The 24,689-nt window shown below is 49.3% G+C and overlaps 1 protein-coding gene and 1 long non-coding RNA gene across 9 annotated transcripts in view; both read left to right on the forward strand.

Moving 5' to 3' along the window:
* ARHGAP39 (Rho GTPase activating protein 39) overlaps window positions 1-24,689 on the forward strand; it is a 78,104-nt gene that overhangs the window by 6,823 nt on the left and 46,592 nt on the right. Inside the window, exon 1 of one of the 8 annotated variants that reach the window (XM_031439895.2) lies at window positions 3,539-4,362. The exons of the other annotated variants lie outside the window; for them this stretch is intronic. The gene's annotated coding sequence lies outside the window, so the exon portion shown is untranslated. Of the gene's footprint in view, window positions 1-3,538; window positions 4,363-24,689 lie in introns of those variants that run through there. 8 annotated transcript variants of the gene reach the window in all.
* LOC135318701 (uncharacterized) lies at window positions 13,350-24,198 on the forward strand. The gene is made up of 2 exons (XR_010376977.1): window positions 13,350-19,991; window positions 20,086-24,198. It is a non-coding gene; the product is annotated as an uncharacterized LOC135318701 (long non-coding RNA).

A 24,689-nucleotide genomic window follows, 5' to 3' on the forward strand; every position in this document is an offset into this window, starting at 1 on the left:
TTTCTGGACTCTAGATACTGTGTTTCTGTTTAATTTTGGTGGTGTTGGCCTTTTATTTTGTATTCAGGATTCAGCTGTACTGTTACTATTTCTTCCGAATCTGAGCCCGAGAAGTAGCCTCTGGTTCCTAAAAGCCAGAGGGGGTAACACTGTGGATCTCAGAGTCCCTCATTTGCAGGGACGTGTAGAAGCCACAGACGGCTGTCTTGGGGCAGAGTGGGCCTTCCTGCCCAAGGCCGCTGGGGCCCACGATGGGTGTCGCTCAGGGGTAGAGCCCTTCTCCGTTGGTTTGGCAGGGTTTGAGGTCTGGTTCTGTGTTTGCCAGGCCCGCACGGCCATCCTGCGCTCCTGGTCTCTCCTGTCACCTGCTGTGTGTCAGCCACTTGCTAGTCGGGTGCCCAGAGGCAGAGACATACCGGACCTCACACACCAGAGGACTGTGATAACCTCACGTGGGTAACAGTGGGGGAGGCGTGCATGGGCCCTCAGGGAGACCTTTGGGGGGCTGCTAGCCTAGCACAGGGGTACATAGTTCAGGTAGCCTCTCCAGAGGAGGGAGAGTCTTGCCTAGAAGGAGGGCATCTGGCCACGCCTTCTGGGTGTTAACCTGGCAAGGGAGCCCCGTGCCCCCGGTGGAGGTGGCCACAGAGGCAGAAAGCAGCTTGGGGTGTGGGCGTGGCCAGCTGCGCTTTGTGGCTGGGCGTCCGTGAGGCCAGGTCAGCGGGGGGTGGGAGCGCACCACAAAGCCAAGAGCTTGGGCAGCCTCCTCAAGGGATGCCTCTGTCACCTGGAGGCCCACCTGCCATCCTCCGTGTGCAGGTGGGCCCAGGGAGAGGTTTGGCAGGCGTCTCTTCTAGCTCTAGCTTTACCCGCCTCCTTCCTTTCCAGAAGACACCAGAGCGCACCCTCCATCATTCTAACATTTTTAACCAAAGTTGGGAGCTTACAAGCTGGAGTTGACAAGCTCTGGGTATGTGAGGGCCTCCGGGCCTTGGGAGAAGCGGGACCTCAATGCTTGGCCACACGGCAAGCTTCTTCCTGAGCAGGAGACACCTGGGTGGTCAGGGTCTCCAGTGTGAGGATGAACTCTGCCAGTGGCAGCATCGCTGCAGTGGGTCAGGTGGTCGTGTCTTCCTGGTCATTCATTTCATGGGGTGCAGGGCAGTGGTGCTGAGTGGTAGTGCAGAGGTGAGGCCCCTGCTTCCAGAAGCTTAGAGTTGGGTGCAGAGAGTGGATGTGCAGTTGAAGGGTGGGGCTGGGGCTGTGAGGACAGACCTAGGGTGCTGTCCTGTGGGAGTGAGGTCAGGCCTGAGGAGCAGTGGAGAGTGGGGAGGCCAGTCAGCCCCTGTGGCAGCCCGGGGGCGGCAGGGCCTGCGGGGTCGGAGCCCAGGGCAGGGAAGGAGACGGGCAGCCCCTAGACCCGCCCACTGTGGGAGCTATCAAAGGATCATCTCTGTGAAGCAGCCGTGGCTGTCCTGTCTGGAGTGAACTGGAGGAGAAGGAAGTCAGGAAATGGATTCAGGTGCACAAACGTGGGCCCAGGCTGAGGGGTCTGCAGAGATGTGGGGCCGATGGGGCTTGATGGGCTGGATGTGCAGGGTGATGGGAGGCGTGTTGTGGCCAGCAGCCCAGGTACCGGTCGCAGGTGCTGCCGTCCTGCTCCTCAGCATGGTGTTGCGGCACAAAGAAGAGTTCCTCTCCTTTGTGTGACTGAGCAGTGCTCCTGGGTGTGACTGTGCCTCACTTGGTTTATCCATTCTTCTGTTGATGGATAGTTTGAATTGTTTCTACTTTTTGGCTACTGTGGATGCTGCTGCTCTTGGTACATATTCGTAAATAAGTGTTTGTTTTCATTTCTTTTGGGTGCATACCTGGGAGTAGAATTGCTGGGTCTTAATTAAGATAACTGTTTATTTGGGGGGACATGTCAAAGTGGCTGCACCATTTTACATTCCTGCCACTAAAGTATAAAGGTTCCCCACATCCTCTCCAACACTTGCATAGTCTTTTTGATTATAGCCATCCTAGTGGGTGTGAGTGGTTTTGATTTCTGTTTTCTTGATGGCTAATGATGTTGAGCATCTTTCATGCACTAATTGGCCGTTCATATGTCATTTTGAACAAAAGTGCATTCAGATTCTTTGCTCATTTTTAAATTGGGCTATGTATCTTTTTATTAGTGTGTTATACTTGTTGTTTATATATTCTGGATACAAGTCTCTCATCAGATACAGTTTACAGTGTATTCTCCCATTCTGTGGATTGATGGTCTTTTTGTTTTCTTGATGGTATTGTTTGCAGCACAAAACTTTTTTGGGGGGGAGGAGAAAATCAACAATTTATTTTTTTAAACTTTTTCTTTATCAAGGTATAGTTGATGTACAATATTATGTGTTTCAGGTATATAATATAGTGATTCACAATTTTTGAAAGTTACACTCTGTTTATAGTTATTATAAAATAACAACTGCATTCCCTGTGTTGTACAATGTTCTTGTAGCTTATTGATTTTATACACATTAGTCTGTACCTCTTAATCCACTCCTCCTATCTTGCCCCTCCCCCTTCCCTCTCCCCACTGGTAACCACTGTTTATTCTCTATAGCTGTGAGTCTGTTTCTTTTTTGTCATATTCATTCATTTGTTTTATTTTTTAGATTCCACATGTAAGTGATAATATACAGTATTTGTCTTTCTCTTTCTGACTTACTACACTTAACATAATGCCCTCCAAGTCCATCCATGTTGTTGCAGACAGTTTTTAATTTTGATGAATTACAATTTAGTTTGTCTTTTGTTGTTTGTACTTTGGTGTATTTAATCCAAGCCATGAAGATTTACTCCTATGTTGTCTTCTGAGAGTTTTATAGTTTCAGCTCTTATCCTTTCATTTCTGTCTTATGCATTGCTTCATACATTGTTGATCTGTACATTTAGGTCTGTGATTCATTTTGAGTTATTTTTGTATATGGTGTGAGGTAGGGTCCAGCTTTGTTCTTTTGCATGTGGATGTCCAGCTGTCCCAGCACCACTTGTTGAAAAGACAATTATTTCTTTCTCTTTGAATCCTCTTGACAACCTTGTCGAAAATTGCTTGACTGTAAATTTGAGAGTTTATCTTTTTCACTCTCAGCTCTTCCATTGGTCTGTATGTTTGCACGTATGCCTATACCAGCCTGTCTTGATTACTGTGGTTTTCCATGTCAGAAAGTGTGAGTCCTCCACTTTGTTCTTTTTCAAGATTGTTTTGGCTTTTCTGGGTCCAATGAATTTCATTTCAGTCTGTCAGTTTCTGCAGAAACAAGCTCAGTTTTGATATGGATCTGCTGAAGCTGTAGATTAATTTGGAAAGTTTTGCCATCTTAATGTTAAGATGAACATTCCATGAAATGGGACATCTTGCCATTAGGCCTTTAACTTCCTTCAGCAATGTGTTGTGGTTTCTACAAGTCTATGTCTTGCACTTCTTTTGTTAAATTTTTTGCTAAATATTTTATTCTTTTCAATATTACTATAAAAGGAATTGTTTTCTTAATTTCATTTTTAGGTTTTTCATTGCTAATGCATCTTCCAAAATTTTGCCTTTTTTCTATTTGAACAAATGTTCAAAATTTAAAGAGTGCAGAGTGAAAAGTGTCTCCCTGCCCTCTGGCCATCCAGGTTCCTCCCTGGAGGTAGCTGGCTGCCTTAGAGTCTTGTTTGTCTGACGAGATATTCAGTGCACATATAAGCAAATGCTTGTGCATGCTCCCTTTTCCCCTTGGGTTGATCGTTCTAAACGAGCGATAGAAATTCAGAAATTGTAGTGCATTCATTAAAAAAAAAATTCTTTCTGAAAAAAAACGAGGACTGAGCAAACGTAACTTTTGTTCCATCCTCTAGTTTGTCTGTTTTCAGGGACCAAGAATCCACTAGCTTTTTTGAGTTCTGAGAGGAGGTTACAAAACCTGCTACAAAAGTGATTTCCCCTCATGCACTGGCTGGTGTTTTCAGCTTGCTCAGTGTTTGACCGTTGCCTCGTCGATGAAGCTGTCACTGTCCAAGTCCAGGAGGAATGTTCTGAGAGCGTTGATACCATCCGTTATTGTTGCTGTAATCTGATGTGTGTGTCCCAGGTGCTGTTCTGAACACATTCTGTGACATGTTCTTTCATTTAATTTGTGCCTCTGAACAGTCCGTGTGGTGTGTGCTCTTGGTTCCATGGAACAGACAAGGGAGCTGGAGCCAGGACACGGTGCATCGCTTGGTGGCACAGCTGTGGGCAGCCCCGGGGTGCATGGCCAGGCGTCCCCACTGCAGGCCTCTCCCTCTTAACCTCAGAGTTACACCTGTCTCCTGTCCTGTGGCCTCCCTAACCTCAAGGTATGAACACTTTTTTTTTTTTAATTGAAGTATAGTCAGTTTACAGTGTTGTGTTAATTTCTGGTGTACAGCATAGGGATTCAGTTATACATATATTCCTTTTCATATCCTTTTTCATTATAGGTTATTGCCAGGTATTAAATATAGTTCCCTGTGCTGTACAGTAGGACTTTGTTGTTTATCTATTTGGTGTATAGTGGTATGTGTCTGTAAACCCCAAACTCCCAATTTATCCCCCCTCACTCTATTCCCCTTGGTAACCATAAGTTTGTTTTCTATGTCTGTGAGTCTGTCTCTGTTTTGTAAATAAGTTCATTTATGTCTTTTTTTTTTTTTTTAGATTCCACATATAAGAGATGTCATACGGTATTTTTCTTTCTCTTTCTGGCTTCACTTAGTATGACGATCTCCAGGTCCATCCAAATTGCTGCAAATGGCATTATTTTATTCTCTTTTATGGCTGAGTAGTATTCCATTGTGTGTGTGCATGCGTGTGTGCATGTGTGTGTATATACCCCACATCTTCTTTATGCAGTCATCTGTTGATGGACATTTAGGTGCTTCCATGGCTTTTGTAAATAGTGCTGCTAAGAACATTGGGGTGCATGTGTCTTTTTGAATTAGATTTTCCTCTGGGTATATGCCCAGGAGTGGGATTGCTGGATCATATGGTAAGTCTATTTTTAGTCTCTTGAGGAGTCTCCGTACTGTTTTCCATAACGGCTGCACTAGTTTACATTCCCACCAGCAGTGTAGGAGAGGGTTCCCTTTTCTCTACACCCTCTCCAGCATTTATCATTTGTGGAGTTTTGAATGATGGCCATTCTGACTGGTGTGAGACAATACCTCATTGTAGCTTTGATATGCGTTTCTCTGATAATTAGCACTATTGATCATCTTTTCATGTGCCTATTGGCCATTTGCATGTCTTCATTGGAGAAATGTCTGCTTAGGTCTTCCGCCCATTGTTTGATTGGTTTTTTGTCGTTGTTGTTATTGAGTGGGTATAAACATGTTTTTATTGAGACTTCTGTGTCCAGGCACAGCAGTGAAGAAGAAAGGCCAGTCCTTGCCCTCACGGAGGGCATAACAGGCAGTGAACGTAAAGTGACTTATGCCGTGCGTGTGTCAGGTGTCAGGGCTGCAGAGGAACAGTGGAGGAGGGCCAGGGAGATTGGGACGTGGGCATGCAAGTCTCAGTGAGGGGTCAGGTGGGCCTTATTCACAGAGACGATGCGTCTGATAGAGTTGGAGAAGATGAAAGAGGGGAGGGAAGGTTCCGGGCAGAGGGAACAGCCAGTGCAAAGGCCAGGGAGTTGGAGTGAATCTGCCATGCTTGAGGGACAGCCAAGGGGTCCGAGGGGCTGGGCCTGAGTGTGTGGAGGGCTCCCAAGAGAAGGTGCGCAAAGCAGGTAGGGTCCTGTGGGTGGTTTGGAGCAGAGGACTGACAGCATTGGGCTTGTCTTTAGTAGCATCCTGCTGGCTGCTGCAGAGGACAGAGGAGTCTGGTGGAGGTGAGGAAGGAAGTGAGGAGGCTAGTCAGAAGGTGACCGCGACAGCCCAGGCAAGAGGGGTGGTGGTTCAGCCAAAGAGGTAGCAGGCATAGTGACAGGATCTTGGAATCTGGAAATATACTTTTCAGTCTTCTTTGTTGAGGTCCTGGACATGTATCGAGGCTAACCATTACAATTTCCTGGTGGAGTTGCACGGGATAGCTCAGGAGTTTGGATGTGCTGCATCTGAGAGTCCAAGGTTAGGGGTTGGCAGTCAGGAGAGAGGAGTGGGCAGGAGGGATCGTGGCCATAGAGATGCAATGCAGTGGAGTGCCCTCGTGGGGTGGGCAATGGTAGGGCAAGTGGGAGTGGAGAATAGGGGGAAGGGGCTGTGAGGTTGTTGAAGCAGGGACAGGAAACTGCCTTTTGGCTCAGCGTCAAGGTCATTGGTGATCTGGAGGAGCAGATTCTGGGGTTTGTGTGGGGTGGGATGGGGCAAAAGCACGTTAGGAATGGGTTTAAGAGAAAATGGACAGGAGAAAGTGGTGAATACAAGACGCCACTGAAGGATGTTTGCTGCAAAGGGGCAGCGCAAAGTTGTTTATTCATGTGTTGTAAGATGCAGGAAATGACAGTCAGCTTATGTGCTGATGGGACTAAGTCCTGAGAGAGGAAGAAATGATGTAGAGGAGAGATTCCTTGGCATGTGTGTGGGTCCCTGTGCCTGGGGGTGTGGCAGGAGGGCCGGGGTGTGTGCTGGTCCGCAGCGGGCCTGTGGACATCCTCTTCTGATGCTTTTTAGGTAAGTAGGAAGCTGATTCTCTGTTGAGAGTGAGGAAAGGGGAGGAGAAGCTGAGGTCTGGGGAGAGAAGGTGTGAAAGGACCTGAAAGAGGTGGAGGTGAGCAGGCAGGAAGGGGAGGCTGGGCACAGTGCTTTCCATGGTGTGTGTCGCTGTAGGGTGGGGACATGGAATGTCATCTGTGGGGTGGTAGGCCCCTTCCATTGCCTGCTATACCCTTCTGAGCCCCGGAGACGTGTGGATGGCTCGGACGGCAGGGGCTGGGGCAGGGAAGAACCTCCACCTCAGGCTGGTGAGGATGTGCAGGCTGTGATGAGGCCAGAGGAGGTGGACCCCACACCACGGGTGGGTGGCTGGCTGCCAGCCTCTCCTCAGCCCCCAGTTGCCCGAAACCATCCAGCAGGCAGGCCTGGAGCTGCAGGCCAGGCTGTGTCAGCTCCAGGTGGTGCTGCCTCTGGGCTGAGACCAGTCCACTGTTGTGGGGGCTCCGGTTCAGGTCTGACCACTTACAGCTTCTCCGTTGCCTGCAGAGCCATGGACTTTGCTCTGTCCAGTTGGTGGTTCTAACTTCAGACAGGTTGTTTTATAATTTAAGTCGTGTCATGTTGCTCCCCTGCTTAAAATCCTCTCTAGCGGCTCTGATCCTTAGGATAGAGTGAGACGCTGAAATGCTGTCTCTGAGGCCTCGTGACTCTGCAGGCACCTCTCAGATCCTTCCTTAGTCTCCGGGGCTCGCTGCTGCCTCCTCTTGGAGGCCTCAACCGATTCAGGGCAGGTCCTTCCTGCTCTCCTTCCTCATGAAACCTTGCCCTCTCAGAGCACTTGGCAGAGTTTGGTGTGTCCACCTGGCTTGTCCAGTCTCTCCTGTGGAGTGTCGGGGCAGGGCTGTGTCCCTTGCTCATCACTGTCCACCCAGGGCCCAGCACAACTCTGACCCACGGCGCAAAATGGATATTTTTGGGATGAGGTAAGGAATGCCTAATAGGAAAAAATAAATAGTGGGAGAATTTGTGAAGATCCATCAGGAGTGCAGGAGATACCATCGGCTACTGCCGGACGTCATTGAAAGTTTAAAGTCGTTTGAATGATGGAGATTAGCGTCACAGCATTCAGAGGCAAGAGTGCCTGTTGGTGGGGGTGACCCTAAGCACTGCTTCTTAAAGGATGGATGGCCTGGTTAGGAGAGGAGGGGAGAGCCCACAGATGGGGAACAAGCACCAGGTGAGAGTGGGGCTTGGCAAGTGGGAGGCATAATTGAGGAACAATTAGCAGAACATTTTTATTAGAACAGAGTGGAAGTGGAAAATGAGCCTGGACTGAAATGGGAAGACAGGCATGCTCTTGCTATGCTGTCCACCAGCCATGCGTGGCTGACAATCACTGAAATGTGGCTCGTGGGACTGAATGTTACATGTTATTTAATCTTAATTGATTAAAATCTAGGTAGCCCCAGTGGCATGTGGCAGCTGTTTAAACAGCATAGTTCCAGGAGATGCTAGTATAAGAAGTGCCCTTTATTTGGGTGCACTGTTGAATGTTTATCATGATAAAAGTGAGGTGATGTTGGCTGGCCTTTTGGGAGAGTCTTGCATCTGGCAGTGGGGGTGAGATGGGTTGGGGGAGGGAAGGCTGAAAGCGTGGACGGTCTTCTGTTACTTAACCAGAGGCCGGCATGAGTGGCCACGAGGCTGTGAGAGCAGGTGGCTGGTAGTCAATGCCATGCCCCGTGGGTGGAATGGGCAGTGGTACAGACGTGGGGTTGAGAAGGGCATGGGTGAGGGGGATGGAGCAGAGTAGTGTGGTGCCGTGGACAGAAATAGATCCACAGTGCAAGTGCGTGGGGCAGTCGGGAAAGAGATCTGGGAGGAGAGCTCCACTGGGAACACTATCCAGGTCTGCCTGGAATTTGTAAAGTGAGGGGTGATCGGGCAGAGATTTGGAACTTAGCTACAGAGAGATTATAGTGGAAACAGTGGAAACAGAACCGGGATCTCCAGGCATAAGGTGCAGAGGGACAAGAGCCTCGGGGTGTCCCATAATTGGGTGAGATTTGGGTAAGTGGGGCTCGAGCGGCAGCTGAGGAAGAGGGTGAGAGGGTGGGTTAAGGGTGGGAGTGTGGTCGGTGGGGTGTGACTGTGGACTGGCAGAGCATTTAAGCCAGATAATGAGCCAAAGCCAGAGGATGTGTCACCAGATTGGAGTTCTCTGATCTCCTGGTTTAGACCCCATGAAATATTCTAGGAATGTCCTCCATGTAGACTCTCCAACTGTGAACTTTGACTCAGAGGTATCACTTGTCTCCTGCTCTGAGATCCCAGGGCTGGTGATGACCCAAAGGAATATCCTCCAAGTATTTTGTTGTAATTGAGACAGAATGAAAGTACAAAGTTGAACTAGGTGAGACTGCAGTTTTTGTAGGTAAAAAACTGTCCAAAAATGGCAATTTCGTATGATTTTATGTGTTGTATAGAGAGTGTTCTTCAGATGAGCGACTCACAGCACACGTGAGGGTCTCTTGGCTGCTCCTCCCACCCTCGCTGTGTCAGTCTGCTGACGCTCGTGCACTCTACTTGTCTGGTCAGCATCTCGCTGGTGTCTGGGCATCTGTACGTGTCTTCTGTCCTCCCTGCTCAAGCGTAAGGGTTATCAGTCACTCTCGTGTTGGAGTCCCTGGGAGGCAGGCTGTGAGAGGGACATTTGCAGGACGTTTGCTGGGGGCACTCTTGGGACCACCACCTGTGTGGGGTGTGAAGTGCATGGGACTGGACAGAAGGACGTGTGAAATGTGACACCTCAGCACTGCAGGGCTTTCTGACTGGTGCATCTAATGTTCCTCTCCATAAATTTAGGCCTTTTAAAACTTTTTTCGTCAATATTTGTAGTACTCAGGGGACATATTTTGACAAATTTATCCCTGACATGTGTTAAATATTAAAATTTGCCCCTAATATAGACATTAATATTTAAGATTTTTTGTATATAGTCATTTTTTCCTGTGAATAAAAAAATTTTATTGCTTCCCTTCCAATCTTAATGCCTTTTATTTATTTTTCTTGCCTTGTTGCACTATCTAGGACCTACAATAAAATGTCGTACAAAAGTGGTGAGAGTGGCTGTCCTTTCCTTGTTAGTGATCACAGGGGAAAGCGTTCAGTCTTTTACTACTTAGTATTATATATATAGTTTTAGGTTTTGTATATATGCCCCTTGTCAGGTTGAGGAAGTTTTATTCTATTCTTTCTTTGCTTTGAGTTTTTGTTAAGACTAAATGGTGGATTTTGTTAAATGTTTTTTTCTGTCTTTACTGTAATGATAAGATATTTTTTCCCATTTAATATTTAATTACACTGATTATTATTTGAATAGTAAACAAACCTTGCAATCCTGGGATAAACCCCACTTGGGTATGATGTGTTGTCCTTTATAGCTGGATTCAATTTGCTAAAACTTTTAAATTTTAAGGATTTTTAAATCTGTGGTCATGAGGGCTATTGGTCTGTAGTCTTTTTTGGTAATGTCTTTGTTTTGATATCAGTATAATATTGGCTTCATAAAATGAGTTGAGAAATACTTCTAGAAGGTAGATGTGGAGAAATTTGTTAGGAATGTTATTTTTCTTGGATGTTTAGTAGAATTTATCAGTGAAACCATCTTGGCCTGGAGTTTTCTTTGTTGGAAGGTCTTGAGTTATAAAGTCAATTTCTTTAATAGATAGATTTGCTATTCAAGCTATCTTATTTCTTCACGAGTGACTTTGGTAGCATGCTGTTTAAGGAATTTGTCCATTTCAACTAATTTGCTAACCCTACGTGCATAAAGTTGCTAATAATATTCCTTTTTTTTTTCCTGGACTGGTTTGAAGCATTAGGTTTTTTTTTTTCTTTTTAATTGAATTATAGTCAATTACAATGTATCAATTTCTGGCATACAGCGCAATGTCCCAGTCATATATATACATACATATATTCATTTTCATATTCTTTTTCATTAAAGGTTATTACATGATATTGAATACAGTTCCCTGTGTTGTACAGAAGAAATTTGTTTTTTATTTATAGCGGCTAATATTTGCAAATCTCAAACACCCATATTTATCTCTTCCTACCCCCTTTCCCCTGGTAACCATAAGATTGTTTTCTATGTCTGCGAGTCTTTCTGTTTTGTGGATGAGTTTATTATTGTCATAACAATATTCCATTATTATCCTTCTTTTTCTCCCTCTTAACAGTAGCATTGGGGATTGGACCCAGAATCTCGTGCAAGCCAAGCATGTGCTCTACCAGTGAGCTCCACCCCAACCCCATTATTATCCTGTTGATGTCTGTAGATCTGTAATGATGTTCCCTTTGTCATTTCTGATATTTTGTTAGTTTGTGTTCCTCTTTTTTTTTTTTCAGATTATTGTTAGAGGTTTATCCATTTTATTGGTTTTTATAAAGAACTAGTTTTGGGTTTAATCAATTTCCTCTATTTCTCTGTTTTCTGTCTTGTTAGTTTCTGTATGATTTCATTACTTTTAAGTGTATTGAGACTTTTTCTATGGCCCAGGATATGGTCTTTCTTGGTGAATGTGCCTGTGCAATTGAGAAGAATGTGTGTTCAGCTGCCATTGGGCAGAGTGTCATAAATGTCAGTTAACTGAAACGGGTTGGTGGAGTTCCAGTCTTGTATATACGCTTAGACTAAATTTTGAATTTCTCTTACTCCTTTTAGCTCTGTTCTTTTTTTTTGTGCATGTGTTTTGAAGCTCTGTTTTTGGATGCATACACATTGAGGATTGTTGCATATTCTTAATGAACTGACCCTTTTTATTCCTGGTAATATTTCTTTTCCAGAAATCTGCTTTATGTGATAATATATAGGCTTCTAGCTTTCTTATGATTGGTGTTTGCATGGTATATCTTTTCCATCCTTTTGCTTTTAACCTATCTTTATCATTGCATTTATAATGGCTTCCTTTAATAGCATGTACTTGAGTCTTGCTTTTTTATGCAGTCTGAGAATCTCTTGCCTTTTAATTGGAGTCTTAAGACCATTTGCACTTAATGTAATTATCAGTATGGTTTGCTTTCTATTTGTCCCATCTGGGTTTTTTCCCTCTTTTCGTTTAATCTTTCATATTAGTCGTGTAGGTTTTAGTATACTCTTATCTCCATTGTTGGCTCGTTTGCTGCACCTAATTGTTACGGGTTTTAAGTGGTTGTCCCGGGGTTCTCCGCGATGAGAAAGTGCTACTTCATGTGTAATGAGAGAACTTTCTTGGTGTCCACCCACCCACCCCAGTCTGTGATGGTTCTGTTGTACACTTGGCTTCTACATCTGTTCTAACCTCCCTGACGCATTGTTATTAGTCTTCTATAAGCAGTCAGTTATCTCATAATGAGAAAAAAGGTGTATTTTCTTTCTTATTCACCGTATCTGGTACGTTTACACTTTGTGTATTTAGATTCCCCTCAAGTGTCATTTTCTTTCTGCCTGAAGAAATTAATACTTTTAATGTAAGTCTGTTGACAATTAATTCTCTCATTTTTGTTTTCAGAAAAAATATTTTCTCTTCAGTTTTGAAGATTATTTTAACTGGACATGGAATTCTAGATTGTTAACTTTTTGGTTTCAGATTTTTTTCCCCCCTAATTAGTAATCATTGAGCTTCTTGTATCTGTAGGGTTTTTTCCTTGAAATTTGGAAAGTTTTTTACCATTATCTTTTCGACTGTTTTTACTCTCTTGTCCCTTTTATTTTGGGGTGGGGCTGCAGTGATGTGTCTGCCAGGTGCTTGATGTCCTTTGGGTCTCTGAGCCCCATTCATTACCTCTGTGCTTTAGCTTGGACGGCTGCTTCTGCGTCTTCAAGCTCCTGCTCGCTCTTCTCGCCACATTTAAGGTGAGGGCAGTCACGCCCGGCATTTCTTCTCAGCTTAGTGAGCTGCCCATGTGGGACGCCTGTCCTCACCCCGTGGTCTGCAAAGTGTCTCCAGGCAGAAGCTGGGGGCGCAGGGCTCACCTCCTTTCTGGGGGACCACAGCCCCTGCTGCTGGTTGTCCAGCATCTGGCAAGAGCAACTTTACATGCTTTGTTCAAGTGGCGGCTTGGCTGCAGGAGCACAGGCCCAGCCCTGTCGTGACCAGAGCTCTGGCTCCATCCCGCAGAAAGCTGTTCCTTAGTTTTTTTAGGTCAGTTTGCTGCAGGTTAGATGAGGTGGTGGAGGTCCAGCACCAGTGATCTCAGTCTGGGGTTTTCCACACACGGAGAACGTGGCACCAGGCAGAGGGAATGTGCCTCCTTTGGGGTGAGGCTCCTCTTTCATCTTCTCAGCCCCTCTCTACTGGGCATGAGGTTTTAGGCATGTATGTGTAACTCACTATCTCTAGTCTCCAGGATTTCCTGTTAATAATTCTTGCCTCAATTGCTGTTTTGTCTGTCAGTGATTTTCAGCTCTGGCTGCACATGAAAATCACCTTGAGAACTTTGAAAATACACTGGCTTGGAAGTCATGGTGCCTGAAAAGTCGGGGGTGGAGGTGGGGAGATGTAGTCCAGGCTCGCAGGATTCGAGGAAGTGAGGAGGTGGAGACCAGGGTCACAGCAAACGTGGGGACGCCTGGGGGCCATAACGGAGGTGGTGGCTGGAGGGGCCAAGCTGGGGAGATGAGGCCACGATTGAGCGCTGTTGGGGAGGGGTGGGTGGGGGAGAGGTGTTAGCACACAGGATAGGCAAGGGGTCACCGCTACATGAGTCCCCGGGAAGGGGTGGCCCTGCTCCTTCTCGGCTGTTGCCCTGACAGTCACCACTGACTGAGCAGCCGGAGGCAGCACCCGCTGCTGCTCCAGGCATGTGAGTGCAGGGGGCCCAGTCCCTGTGGGACCGAGGCAGTGGGCAAATATGCTGAGGGACCCAGGGTGTGATACTGTGATTCCAGACCCTTGGGCTTCCCAAAGGACAAGCGCAGCAGGAGAGTTCTCGCATTAGAACATTGTCATCGATTCCCAAAATTGCTCCCGAGCCATCCAGGGAGAGCTGGTGTCTTATGGTAGCGAGGTGATGTTTTGGAAGGCCCTAAGGTTGGGGACTAGTGGCTAGGGGGCCCAGCCATGTGATTAGAGGATTGGAACTTGGACCCACTGCTAGAGCTTCAGGGATGGAAGAGGGGCTGGATGTGGAATCAGTCACCAGTGGTCAGTGATTGAATTAGTCATGCCTGTGGAGTGACGCTTCCATAACACCAGAAGGACGGGGTTTGGAGGGCTTCCAGGTTACTGAATGAGGATGCGTCTGTGCTGGGAGGAGGGCGCATCCCAGCTCCATGGGGATGAGCTCCTGTGCTTGGCACTCATAGACCTCACCCTGTGGATCTCTACATCTGGCTGTGGATTCGTGTCCTTTAATATCCTCTGCAGTAAGCTGGTAATGTAGTGAGTGGACTGGTTTCCTAAGTTTTGTGAGCTGCTGTAGCAAATTAACAGAACCAAGGAAGATGTGTTGGCAACCTCCGACTTATAGCCAGTGGTTAGAAGCACAGGTGCCCACCTGGACTTGCAGTGGCATCCGACATGGGGCGGAACACGGGTTCCTGGGTTCACCTCCTAAATAGATCCTGGGATCTGCTTTCGAAGGAAGTGCAGACAGGCAGTGATGCACTGATGGGGTGGAGTGGGTGTCCCTGCCGCCGGCATGAGTCCTGCACCAGTGCTGGGTGAGTGGGCACGTGGCCGCCACGTGGCGTTTCCTCCTGGACCGTGCCTGTGATGTGGCCGTTGGTCATGAGGTGTGGAGTCCAGGTGGCTCACGTTACTTCCCTAAGCTTCTCGTCGCCCACATCCCTGCTCATGGTTGTCTTGTTCTCGCAGACGGATCATAGCTGCCACGTGTAAGGCACCTCCAGGAAGAGCTGCTCAGTCATTGTTTTCCCTTCACTTAGCAGTTCCCTCCCACCTCCTGTTTCTGCTGCTTGAGGGCTGGGGACCAGTGCTCAGCCCTTAGGGGCCTGAGAGCTGGAACCCACACACCTTTCCACCTGTGGTCCTGTGGCTGGGATGAGGCCCTTCAGATACCACCTCCCTCTCTTCCATGTGAGAGCTGGCGCTGAAGGAGACCCTGGAGATACTTGACCCCCACCTGTAGGTCAGCAAGGCCTGTACACTCAGGGGGGCTGGCATCAGCTGGTGAGGAGGGGCGTCTCCAAAAGCCGTGTGTCTGTCCAACTTTTAAAATTAGATAATAGCATATTTAGAAGTTGTGATTTGGATTTTTGTGCTTCATAGAATGTTTTACTATCACAAGAAAGAGAAAAATAGAATAATGCCAGTAGGGATGAATGAGATCTCACACCGTTTTTTCCTCCACACCGGAGCCTGGTGAAGGAAGACAGCACAGAACATTCGGAGGTGCTGAAATTGACAACGCTGAAATGGAAAGTTTGGCTAAATTTTTAATAATATTTTGTGGGTTGTTTATCTGCCCCTAAAAACAGGTATTCATCGGGAAAGCAGTTCTTTCCTGCAGTACTTCACCATTTGTTGTTGTTGCTATATCTGTACAGAAATGTTGCTTTGTAGGTTTACTGTGAAAACTGTACTCTTTTTTTCGCCCTCCGTGTGAAACTGAGTGGGTCACAGGCAGAAAAACAAGCAGGCGGTGGCTTGTTTGAACCTGTCTGAGTTTAGCAAGTCCTTGGCATCAGGGAGCCTCTCACAGGCCATCCAAACCTTGATCTGCCTTTTGGCAGAAGTGATTTTCAACATTTTCCTATTACACTTGTAGTATTTTCTATAAAGGGCAAGTGTGCACGTATTTCTCACTTAACATCAGTAACCCATCCTGAAAATCAGACATTCTGCATGAAAACACTGAGTCTATTTCTCATCATATTAAGTCGGGGAAATTATTAACACAGTCAATCTCCTAAAACACAACTGAGACACTGGTGAAAGACCTTTATGTGAGAAATAGGCCATCCTGTTAGGATGTAAAACGTGGTTCCCTGATTTCTAGAGAACTGCTGTGGGGTATTTGCTGTTGCTGTTCCTGGGGTCACGCCCAGAGCCCCTGTGTTGGCGGCACGTCAGCAACCCAGCTGACACCTTTCAGATGCGTGTGCAGCGTGCTTCTCCTGATTGAACTGGGAATCCAGCTTGAGGGTTTTTTTTTCCCTGCATGTTGTTTTGAGGAAATTGTTGCTTTACTTTTTTGACATAAATACAAAATTTACCCCTTTAACAACCATTGACTGAAATACGTATTAGAAGAATTATATGACTTATGAACTTTTAAACTATCAGAAACCAAAAGGCCTTCTACCAAAAGCATTGATCAGGATGACTTCCGGAGGTGTGCCCGTGTTTGTGGTATGACTGATGTTAATAGACGACGAGGTTAAGGAGGTGTTTTTTCTGCATTTTGAAATAATTTGTGTGGTGGAAATGAAATTTAAATTAATTCAAAAATACTCTGGACTCTATCTCCAATTTTTCCCACTGAAGATAATTTTTAAGGAAGGCATATTGGTTTTCAGGGAAGGACGGCAGATTGAACACGTGCACACAGTGTCGCTGCCTGCCACCCATCCCTAAACGAGCAGTAGAGTGATGTTTGAAAAAGTCATACTCACATGACTGGGTGAAGTGAGAGGAGACGAACACAGTCTTGAGAGCTGGGAAGCTGACGGGTGAGTCAGGACTGACTTAGCAGGTCTGAGAAAGCCAGGTTCTGTGTTGGCAGAGAGGACAGCTGAGCACTGGTCCTGTCTGCATCACAGAATCCTCAAAAGGCTCAAAATTTAGAGGCACCGGGGACTTTAAAAAAATGAGAGAGAGAATCACAGTGAGGAGCAGAAAACAAGAGGCTAACAAGAAGGATTAGGAAGACTTGAAAGGGACCAAATAGAATCTCTAGAAGCAAATAATAGTTGACATTTAAAAACTGACCAACAGGCTAAATATCAGAGTATGCATAGTTGAAGAGAGACTTTGTAGACAAGCTGAAAGGAGTTTATTAAGAACAGCAAAGAGTTAACAGAATAGAAAATATGGCAGAAATTGGTTGGGATGTGGAGGACAGAATGCAGAAGTTTAAGATGCATTTGATTTCAGCCCCGAAAGGGAAGATAGAACGGAGAAGAGGCGATATGTGAAGAACCGTTGGCTGAAAAATAATCTGGAACTAATGAAAGATATGATGGAAATAGTTTATTTCAAACAGGATGAATAGCATCCACATTGAGAAACATCACAGCAGAGCTCCAGGCACCAGAGACCAAGACAGGATTTAAAGCAACCAGAAATGAGACCCTCCAGCCAGACGGCAGGTCCTGACATGGCTCCTCTGCAGTCTCAGCACCCGCGGACCACAGTGGGAGCGATCTGAGACACTGGCCTCCCGCAAGGTTACCTTTTCAGAGCTAGGTAGAAATATTAGTTTCAGATAAACAAAGAAAGCGTGTTTACTACCGACATTCTTCATCAGAGACAGAATGTGATGCAGAATGGAATGGTTAACAAGTGATGAACATGTTTGCATGAGATAATTATACATCGTAGGTTCAAAAGAGAGACCGCACGGCAGCAGCGTGGGTGAGGATGAAGTTGAGAATCTCCGAGAGAGAGCCGGCTTGGAAACCAGAGAAGAATATTAAAGCCTGGGAAGCCCATTACCTGGAAAATAACAGTTTCAGAGTTGGGACAGGGAGGATAGTGACGGCAAGTCACCAGCAGGGTCATGGGGAGAACATCAAGGCCGACTGCGCGGACGGGCAGAAGACTGCAGGGCGCTCAGAGATGCGGGCCAACTCAAGGTCGGGAAGCTTTGGGCTTCTTAGTGGCAATTCTGGAATTTAGATGTCCGTGAAGCAGTAAGTTCAAAATTTTGAAGGAAAGTGACTTTCCATACAGTCCTGTTTACTCGTGGAAACTGCTGGAGGCCTGGGGGTTTGCCCCGCCCTCCCTGTCCTGGAAGTGACTGAGCCAGTCTTTCCCAGACAGGGTAGTGATGGGGAGCTGATCCTTGGGGCTCAGGGTGTGCTGTGAAGGGAGGCCCCGGAAAGGGCGGTGCCCCTGTGGATAGAGCCATCTCAGTCCTTGAAACCAGGCACATGGACTGCTGACCATGGCAGAGCCATCGGTACCGTGCGTGTTCACACACTGGAAGCAGAGCAGACCTGGGCATCACGCATGTCTACCTCACAGTGTGTCCGCAGGTTCTCCGATGCAGCTGCCGCCCCGTGTCCAGGAGCCTCATGTTTTTCAGCTCTCAGGTTTGCATGTGAGCCCTTTTGATGGATTCCAGTTCTTAGGTGAAATTCTTCATCCATCGTCTGTTTTCACGAATCCATTAGTTGGGGGTATTTTAAAGTCCCTGCGTTGCTGCAGGGTCCCCGTGACACTGGCGGCCAAGCCAGACTCGCTTCCGGGGCTCTGCCGGCCACACTGCCGCTCGGTGCCTGCCTGCCTGCCCCCCAGGGGATGTCCGGGCTCAGCTGCAGAGCAATGCCCACCCCTCCAGGGGCTCCAGGGTCCTGGCTGTTGGGTAGCATTTCCTTGCCTTCAAAGAGATTTCTTTAAAACTTCTTTAAAATCTGGTTTTCTACTTGTCCTCAGCAAGAGTTTTGGCTGCTGATGGCTCTTCTGCCATTGGGTGGAATGTATCAGCTGGGGGCCTTAAGATCGGGTACACGTGGCTGCTGAGGTCTTCCGCCCTTGTGGTGCCCCTGGAGTCCCGCCAGCTGAGGCAGAGAAAACCAGGTGATGTGGAGGACTAGGTCAGTGGCCGCGAGGGGCCCCAGGATGGATCGAAGCTCTGCAGCCCCTGTAGCTGCTTGCTAGCTGCTTGCTCTTTGTGGCCTTTGCTGTGGGAACTTTAGCCCCGTCCTGAAGCCTCTCTGCCTGTCAGCTGGGGCTTGGCCATGTGATTCTTGCTGGCACAGTGCCGTGCTGGTGCAGGAGCCCATGCCCATGTCTGCTTTGGCTGCATCCCAACAATTCCTGCCCAGCAGGCTCCGCTCTAGGCCAAGTCCCTGGGAGACCGAGGCAGAGCCATGCTGTGCATGGCTGTCATGTGGAATGAGCAGAGGAAGCACTGCTTAGGGTCTGGGTGGTTGGTGCCTGCGCAGGACGTGCCCACTGAGCATCCTCATGCCTGGAGTGGCTGCCCTGTGTATCACAAGAGAGGGAGCTGGCGCCTCGGTGCTCAGTGCTGCAGGGCGGCAACTGCGGGGTCTGTCCAGAGGCATCACAGTTGTGACTTTTACAAAATGCAATTTAAATGCTTCAAATTTTGAATTACTCTACTAGCAAACACTCTTGACTGTTGGACCCTGGAAGGTATCACACCATCCAAAATAAACCCTTCCTTTATAGCCAGCCAGACCTGCCTGCCTCATGTCTGCGTGACCTGGACCGTCTCACCTTGGTCATGAGTCTCCCCTTGGCTGGGGGGCCTTGCAGAGCTTCTGGGCTCACAGCCTGGCGAGGGCTCTCTGCTACCCACATGGTGCTGTCGTCTCGGTCACTGCAGGTCAGGATTCCTGCATCCCAGGGAGGCTTGTGCAGGAGGCGATGCTCAAGTTAATGCCACGGGACAGACCGGCTTCCTGGGTGCCCTGCCTTCCTCGAGTTTGGGGCCTACGCTGGGATGGTAAAGGGTGTGGTGCAAGTTGCTGACCTTCACAAGACAGTAGGGCTTCACTCAGGCGGTGCCCCTCCATCTCACAGAGGGACACATTGAGGCTGGTGTGCACAGGGCTGTGCTGAGTGCTGGGGAAGACGGACGTGGACTGGACTTGGACCGACCAGGCCGTGAAGGGCTGTGCGGCCCTGGGGGTCCCCAGGGTGAGCGCTTGTGGAGACATGAGGTAGGCAGAGAGACTGGTACCAGAGGCGGCTGAAAGTCGTGCTGACAACATCATACCTGCCTTTGAAGGTTAAAAAAAAAAAGGACCCTAAGACTTCAGGGTCTGCTGGTGGCATTTAGGACAGACTTGGAAGGGAGCACATAGGGCACCGAGGACGTCCTCCCAGGGCTGTTTGAGAAGGAGCTGGATGCCTTGGTCCTCTCCCTCGCTCCCCGGAGTTGACAACTGCCTCCTTGTTCCAGGGAGAGGGACGGGTCCTGGGAGTGGGGACTCTACCACCCGTGAGGGTGAGGTTGAGATGGCCAGGCCTTTCCCTCTGCACCAGCTGTTTTGTTTTTTTTTGGTGGTAGTGGTAGGGGGAGGATCCAGTCAGCCAAGAAGAGCCAGAGAGGCTTACACCAGGCCCTGTCCAGTGGCCCAGCACATCCACCCACCCAAGATCCAGAGCCAAGCTTTTGACAGGAAGTGGAGAAGCATCGTCAGTGTCTCGGAGGTGAGAGGACTTAGTGCCAGGGGACCAGGCAGGGTGTGGTGGAGGGAGGGACAGGGAACAGAATGGGGCCCTGAGAGCAGGAGTGAATTAGCAGGTAAATGAAATCGACGTGGTCATCCAAAAGGAGAACAGGAGGACCGAGGAACAGAGGGCGACTTCAACAGTGACCCTGCCAGCGCACGAGGCAGACTGGTCAGCCGCCTTGCAGGAGTCGGGGAACCTCAGGAGCAAGACTGACACATAAACTGTGACCCCCTCAAAAACAGTCCGTTTGCTGTCCAGGTGGAATAAAGGCATTTTCAGATGTGTACATTTTCAAAACTTTATCTCCCACCTGCCCTTTTTCAGGAAAAAGAAGAGATGGAGCCAGGAAAACACTCTCACAGAAGGGAGACACAGTCCCAGGACGGCAGTGCCCAGGGCCTGGCCACCCTGCCTGCCGGGCCTCCAGGGTCGCTTGTCAGCGGCTTATGTGACTCTAGTGTCCCCTCCGCTTCCATGCTGGTGGACTCTGCCTGTGCCTTTCTGGGGCTCACCTGGGACTCGCCCCGCTGCTACTGTGCTCAGCCCTCTGTGGTCCTGGCCCGTGTCCTGGCGGCTGAGGGCCGGGTGAGGATGGATGCTGGGGGAGATGATTCTTGCTTTCTGGACCACATTCTGGGTCAACAGGCTGCTGACGTGAGAACTTGCAGAGTCTTGGTGGGAAGAGAGGCCACTGAAAAGGTGGTGAAGGTCCCTGGGGCGTGCCGTCTGTGATGGCCAGCAGGAGCCTGCCTGCCGGAGCTCTGGCTCACACCTCTCAGGAAGAAGTGCTCTGGAGATTCCCAGCTAAAATGAGGCCCCCGTACCCCACCCATGGAGCCCTCTGCCCCACTTTGTCGTCTTGCTTTCCTGCACCAGCTTTGCCTTCGGTGCACTTGCTGTTCGTTTAAAAACAAGCAAAACAGCTTTGACCTCTACCCCTAGGCTGCATCCCTGAACCTTCCATCCTTCCTCCTTGGTCATGAGCCCATCCCCCACTGCCTGTCTCCAGGGGCCGCCAGCACCCTCTCCCACACCCCTACCTCCTCCAGCCCTCACCTCATTCATCATGCCTGTAGACACATTGGTCAGGAAAAGTGGGATTACTGCTGTGTGCTGATTTCTCCTAAACTTGCATCCAAAACTCAGATCTCTTCCCGAACCACAGGTGCCTGTGGCTGAGCAGCTGCTTGATGCACAAAGTGCCTCGCCTGCCTGCTGGAGAGCGTCGTCCAGCACCGTCCAGCACCGTCCAGCCCTGTCCAGCTCCATCCAGGTGGCACTGCCCCACTGCCCTGGCTCAGCCCACGCCACCACATGGGTTGTTGTCTGTATACCCATTTGGGCTGCAGGCGGGGTGCTGGGAGGCGGGACACCCACCACATGGGATGCTGTGGAGACTTGAGGTGCTGCAGCGCCCACAGCAGATGACACCCAACTCTGAACGTGTAGAAAACTGTGGAGAGAGAACCAGCAGCTCTGGGGATCAGGGAAATCCAGTGGGAATCTTGAGGAACACACGGCCTTGTCTGCGCAGTTTAAAACTACAGGGGACTGACTGACAGGGTTGGGAAACGGCACCTGCATGCTGGATGGGAGCTGGGTTTAGGGCAGACATGGAGAGCTGGCAGCTGTGGCTGTCCGCAGGCCCAGGTTTGCTCGGAACTGCTGGCTGGCATGTTCTGTTGTCTGCTCACCTATGGGTTATCAGTTACTGCGGGAGTGGTCTGAGATCTCCCACCATGACCGTGTCTATGTCTCCCTTTGGCTTGGCTGTCTCTATGCCTGAGGCTGTGTTGTCCTGTTTTGTCTTCCCTTTGTTGGCCCTTCGGAGTGGCGGCGTGTCCCTCTCTGGGCACTGCTGTTTCCTCCCGGTATCAGTGCCCCCCACTGAATGCTCAGGGGACTGGCCTGCCGTGCCCCAGACCTGCATCACCGCTCAGGAAGTGCCAGCTCTTTCAGGGCTGCTGCCTTCTGGGGCCTTGGTACGCCCTCCTTACTCTCCTCTTGTGCTGCGGCTTAGAAGGGTAGGTAGCCTGCTGCATCCAAGGCCCTTGGAGAAGGGGCAAAATTGGAGACACCTTTCTGCTGTGCCCTGGCCCCCCTTTTCCACCACCCTCTCTCCCCTCCATCTCTCTCTCCCCTCCCCCTCTCCATAATAGCAGCAGGTATGGGAGGTTAAATAGCCCTGGGAGGGCTCTATTGATTATCAGTGCAACCCAGCTTTAGGATAAGGGATCCATTATCCTCTCATTTGGCTCCTCCATGAGGGACCTGCTTCAGGAATGGCTGGATCCAGCTGCTAGGTGGTCATTCTCCTTTTCCCCATTATTTATTTCTGCCCACTTAATTTTTTCGAGAAACCTCCCCCTGCTGGGGACAAAATGATCCAGCAGCTGCAGGCCCCAAGCCCCACCCTAGTGCTCCCAGCAGGCCAGGTTTGTCTTCTGCTGCAGTTCTCTGGATGCTGCCTCTGCACTGTGTCCTTCCTGTGGGGTCAGGTGCAGGCACTCAGACCCCCGCAGGGCCCTGGGGAAGGGGTCTGGTAGCAGAGAGGAGGGGGAGGAGCGTAGATGGCTGGCCCCGGTGGCAGGTGCTGGGCCCAGCAGGACCTACAGAGCGTGAGTTCAGGTGCTGGCCTTTTCAAAATGGGACGTAGAGGTTCTGCCTCATAAGCCTTGTTGCCTGACCTGAAAGGGTGAGGACCTCAGGCAGGTGTGGAGTGGGAAGTGGGATGGTGCTCTTGCCGGTCGTTACATGGTAAATAGGAGGTGCTCCGTAGATGGTTAGGGCTGTGCCCTTAGATGCTGAAGCTAGAGGCAGATTTGAGGAGCCAGTGCGTCTTCGTGGGTGTCAGGTTCCAGGCCAGCCTGCTGGGTTGTGGTTCCGGGCTTGCTGCCTCGCCCCGTCCTCTTAAGTATTTGTGGGGTGACTGCCCTCGTGTGAGGGGAGGCAGACCCATGAGCCGCTATGAGCTGCACATGGATGAGGAGACCCGCCTGCCGGCCCTGTGCCGCTGCGTTGTGCTGAGCAGGCAGGCCGGCCGCTGTGTCGGAGAGACTGCACTGCTCCAGCTTTCCTCGGAGGTGATGCTCAGCTCTGGGCTCCCCACTGGCAACTGTCCTGTCACTTTCCGACCCTCCCGACAGGCAGGTCTGCGTCACTTCTCAGTCATATGCCAGGACGTCTGGCTCTTGGGAGTTGGGTCTGGCAATGATCGCGGGTGACTGCTCACTGCCCACTGCCTGCTGCCTGGGGGCGGGGCCGAGCAGCTCGGCCTTTGACCTTTGTTAGGAATGTACGTTAGCCCTGGTTTGTGCCAGTTTTCAGGGATGTTCCATGGCTGGTCCCCTGAGATGAAGCCTCTCTCAGGTGTGAGGCCTCTGCCCACCGTGCGACAGGCCACCTGGCAGGCCTGCCTCTGGAAGCACCTTCTGCGCATACCCCTGGGGCTGCACAAGCTTTCTCCGGAGTCAGTGTGTCCACTCTTGACCATCACAATTTCACATTCTTACGTTTAATGTGACTGGATCTTTAAAAACCTGGTCTGGCAGACTTGGTCCTACCCTGACCACTGGTCTGTTTGTGTTTATTGAAATTATTATATTTGAAGTTATTTCTATCATCTTACCTCACACTCTATTTTCCTATCATTTTGGGACAGATTGCTGTTTTCCTCTTTTCTTAGCTTCTTTTGTATTGATTATTTTTTCTTGATTATTTTTTCTTATTTTTTTTTTCTCCTCTAATAGTTTGGAATTCATTCACTCAGCTTCCATAGTGGCTGCCCTGGGTATTTTAACACGCAGAATTCATTTATCAAATCTAAACTTAATTGATATTTTTAGTCTCCTCCAAACAATTCAAAGCTCTTAGAACTTTAAGAGTCTCATCACTCCCCTCCCACCTGCAGGCTGGCCTCTCCCTCTCCCAGCCCACAGCTCCTGGCCCTCCTGCTGGGGGCGTCTCTGAGTGGGTCACCAGCTGGGCCCATCCAAGGCTGTCTCTTCCATCCCTGCTTCCTCCAAACCGAACAAGATCAGCTACTGGCCAGGCCCTCAGATGCCGGACAGCAGAGGGCCCCTTGATTTCTTCTGCTCCTGGCTTCCTCAGCCTTTGCCCTCTGAGGTTCCAAACTTTCTTCCCATCTAATCTATGGATTAAAAAAATTTTTAGTAGTTTTAAACTGTTGCGCGTGTCGTAAAGCCATGTGTTTGTTCTCAAAGGGTTGGTCAGAGCTGTGCAGTTCATTCTTCTGAGAGTCCTCCCTTCCAGCAGGTACCGGGCTGATCTCCTGTCACAGTGGAGATAGGTCCCTCTCCTCGGCACCATGGCCCCTGTGGCTGCCCAGCTTGGCCTTCTAGGAGGCCACTGCCTCTTCTGTGACTGGAACTTGGCAGAAAGGAGCCTCTGATAGTCAGAGCTGATGAAACGGCCCTTGCTTTCAACAGCAGGTTTCTGGAACCTCCAGCGAGCAGCTGGAAGAGACACCCTGCGGCAGGGGAAGCCTCCCCAGGCACCAGAAGGGCTCGGCCTGAGGGCCTGCTTGGACTGCGGGGGCCCTTACTGTGACTGCTGGCGCCAACCAGAAGAGTGCAGGCCTCAACTCTGTGTTTCTCAATGGTTTTCTGTCCTGCTTTCTGTTGTAGATAAACGTTTCTGCCCCTCTGGGTTTGA

This window comes from Camelus dromedarius, chromosome 20 (genome assembly GCF_036321535.1).
Source record: "Camelus dromedarius isolate mCamDro1 chromosome 20, mCamDro1.pat, whole genome shotgun sequence".
Classification (NCBI taxonomy): domain Eukaryota; kingdom Metazoa; phylum Chordata; class Mammalia; order Artiodactyla; family Camelidae; genus Camelus; species Camelus dromedarius.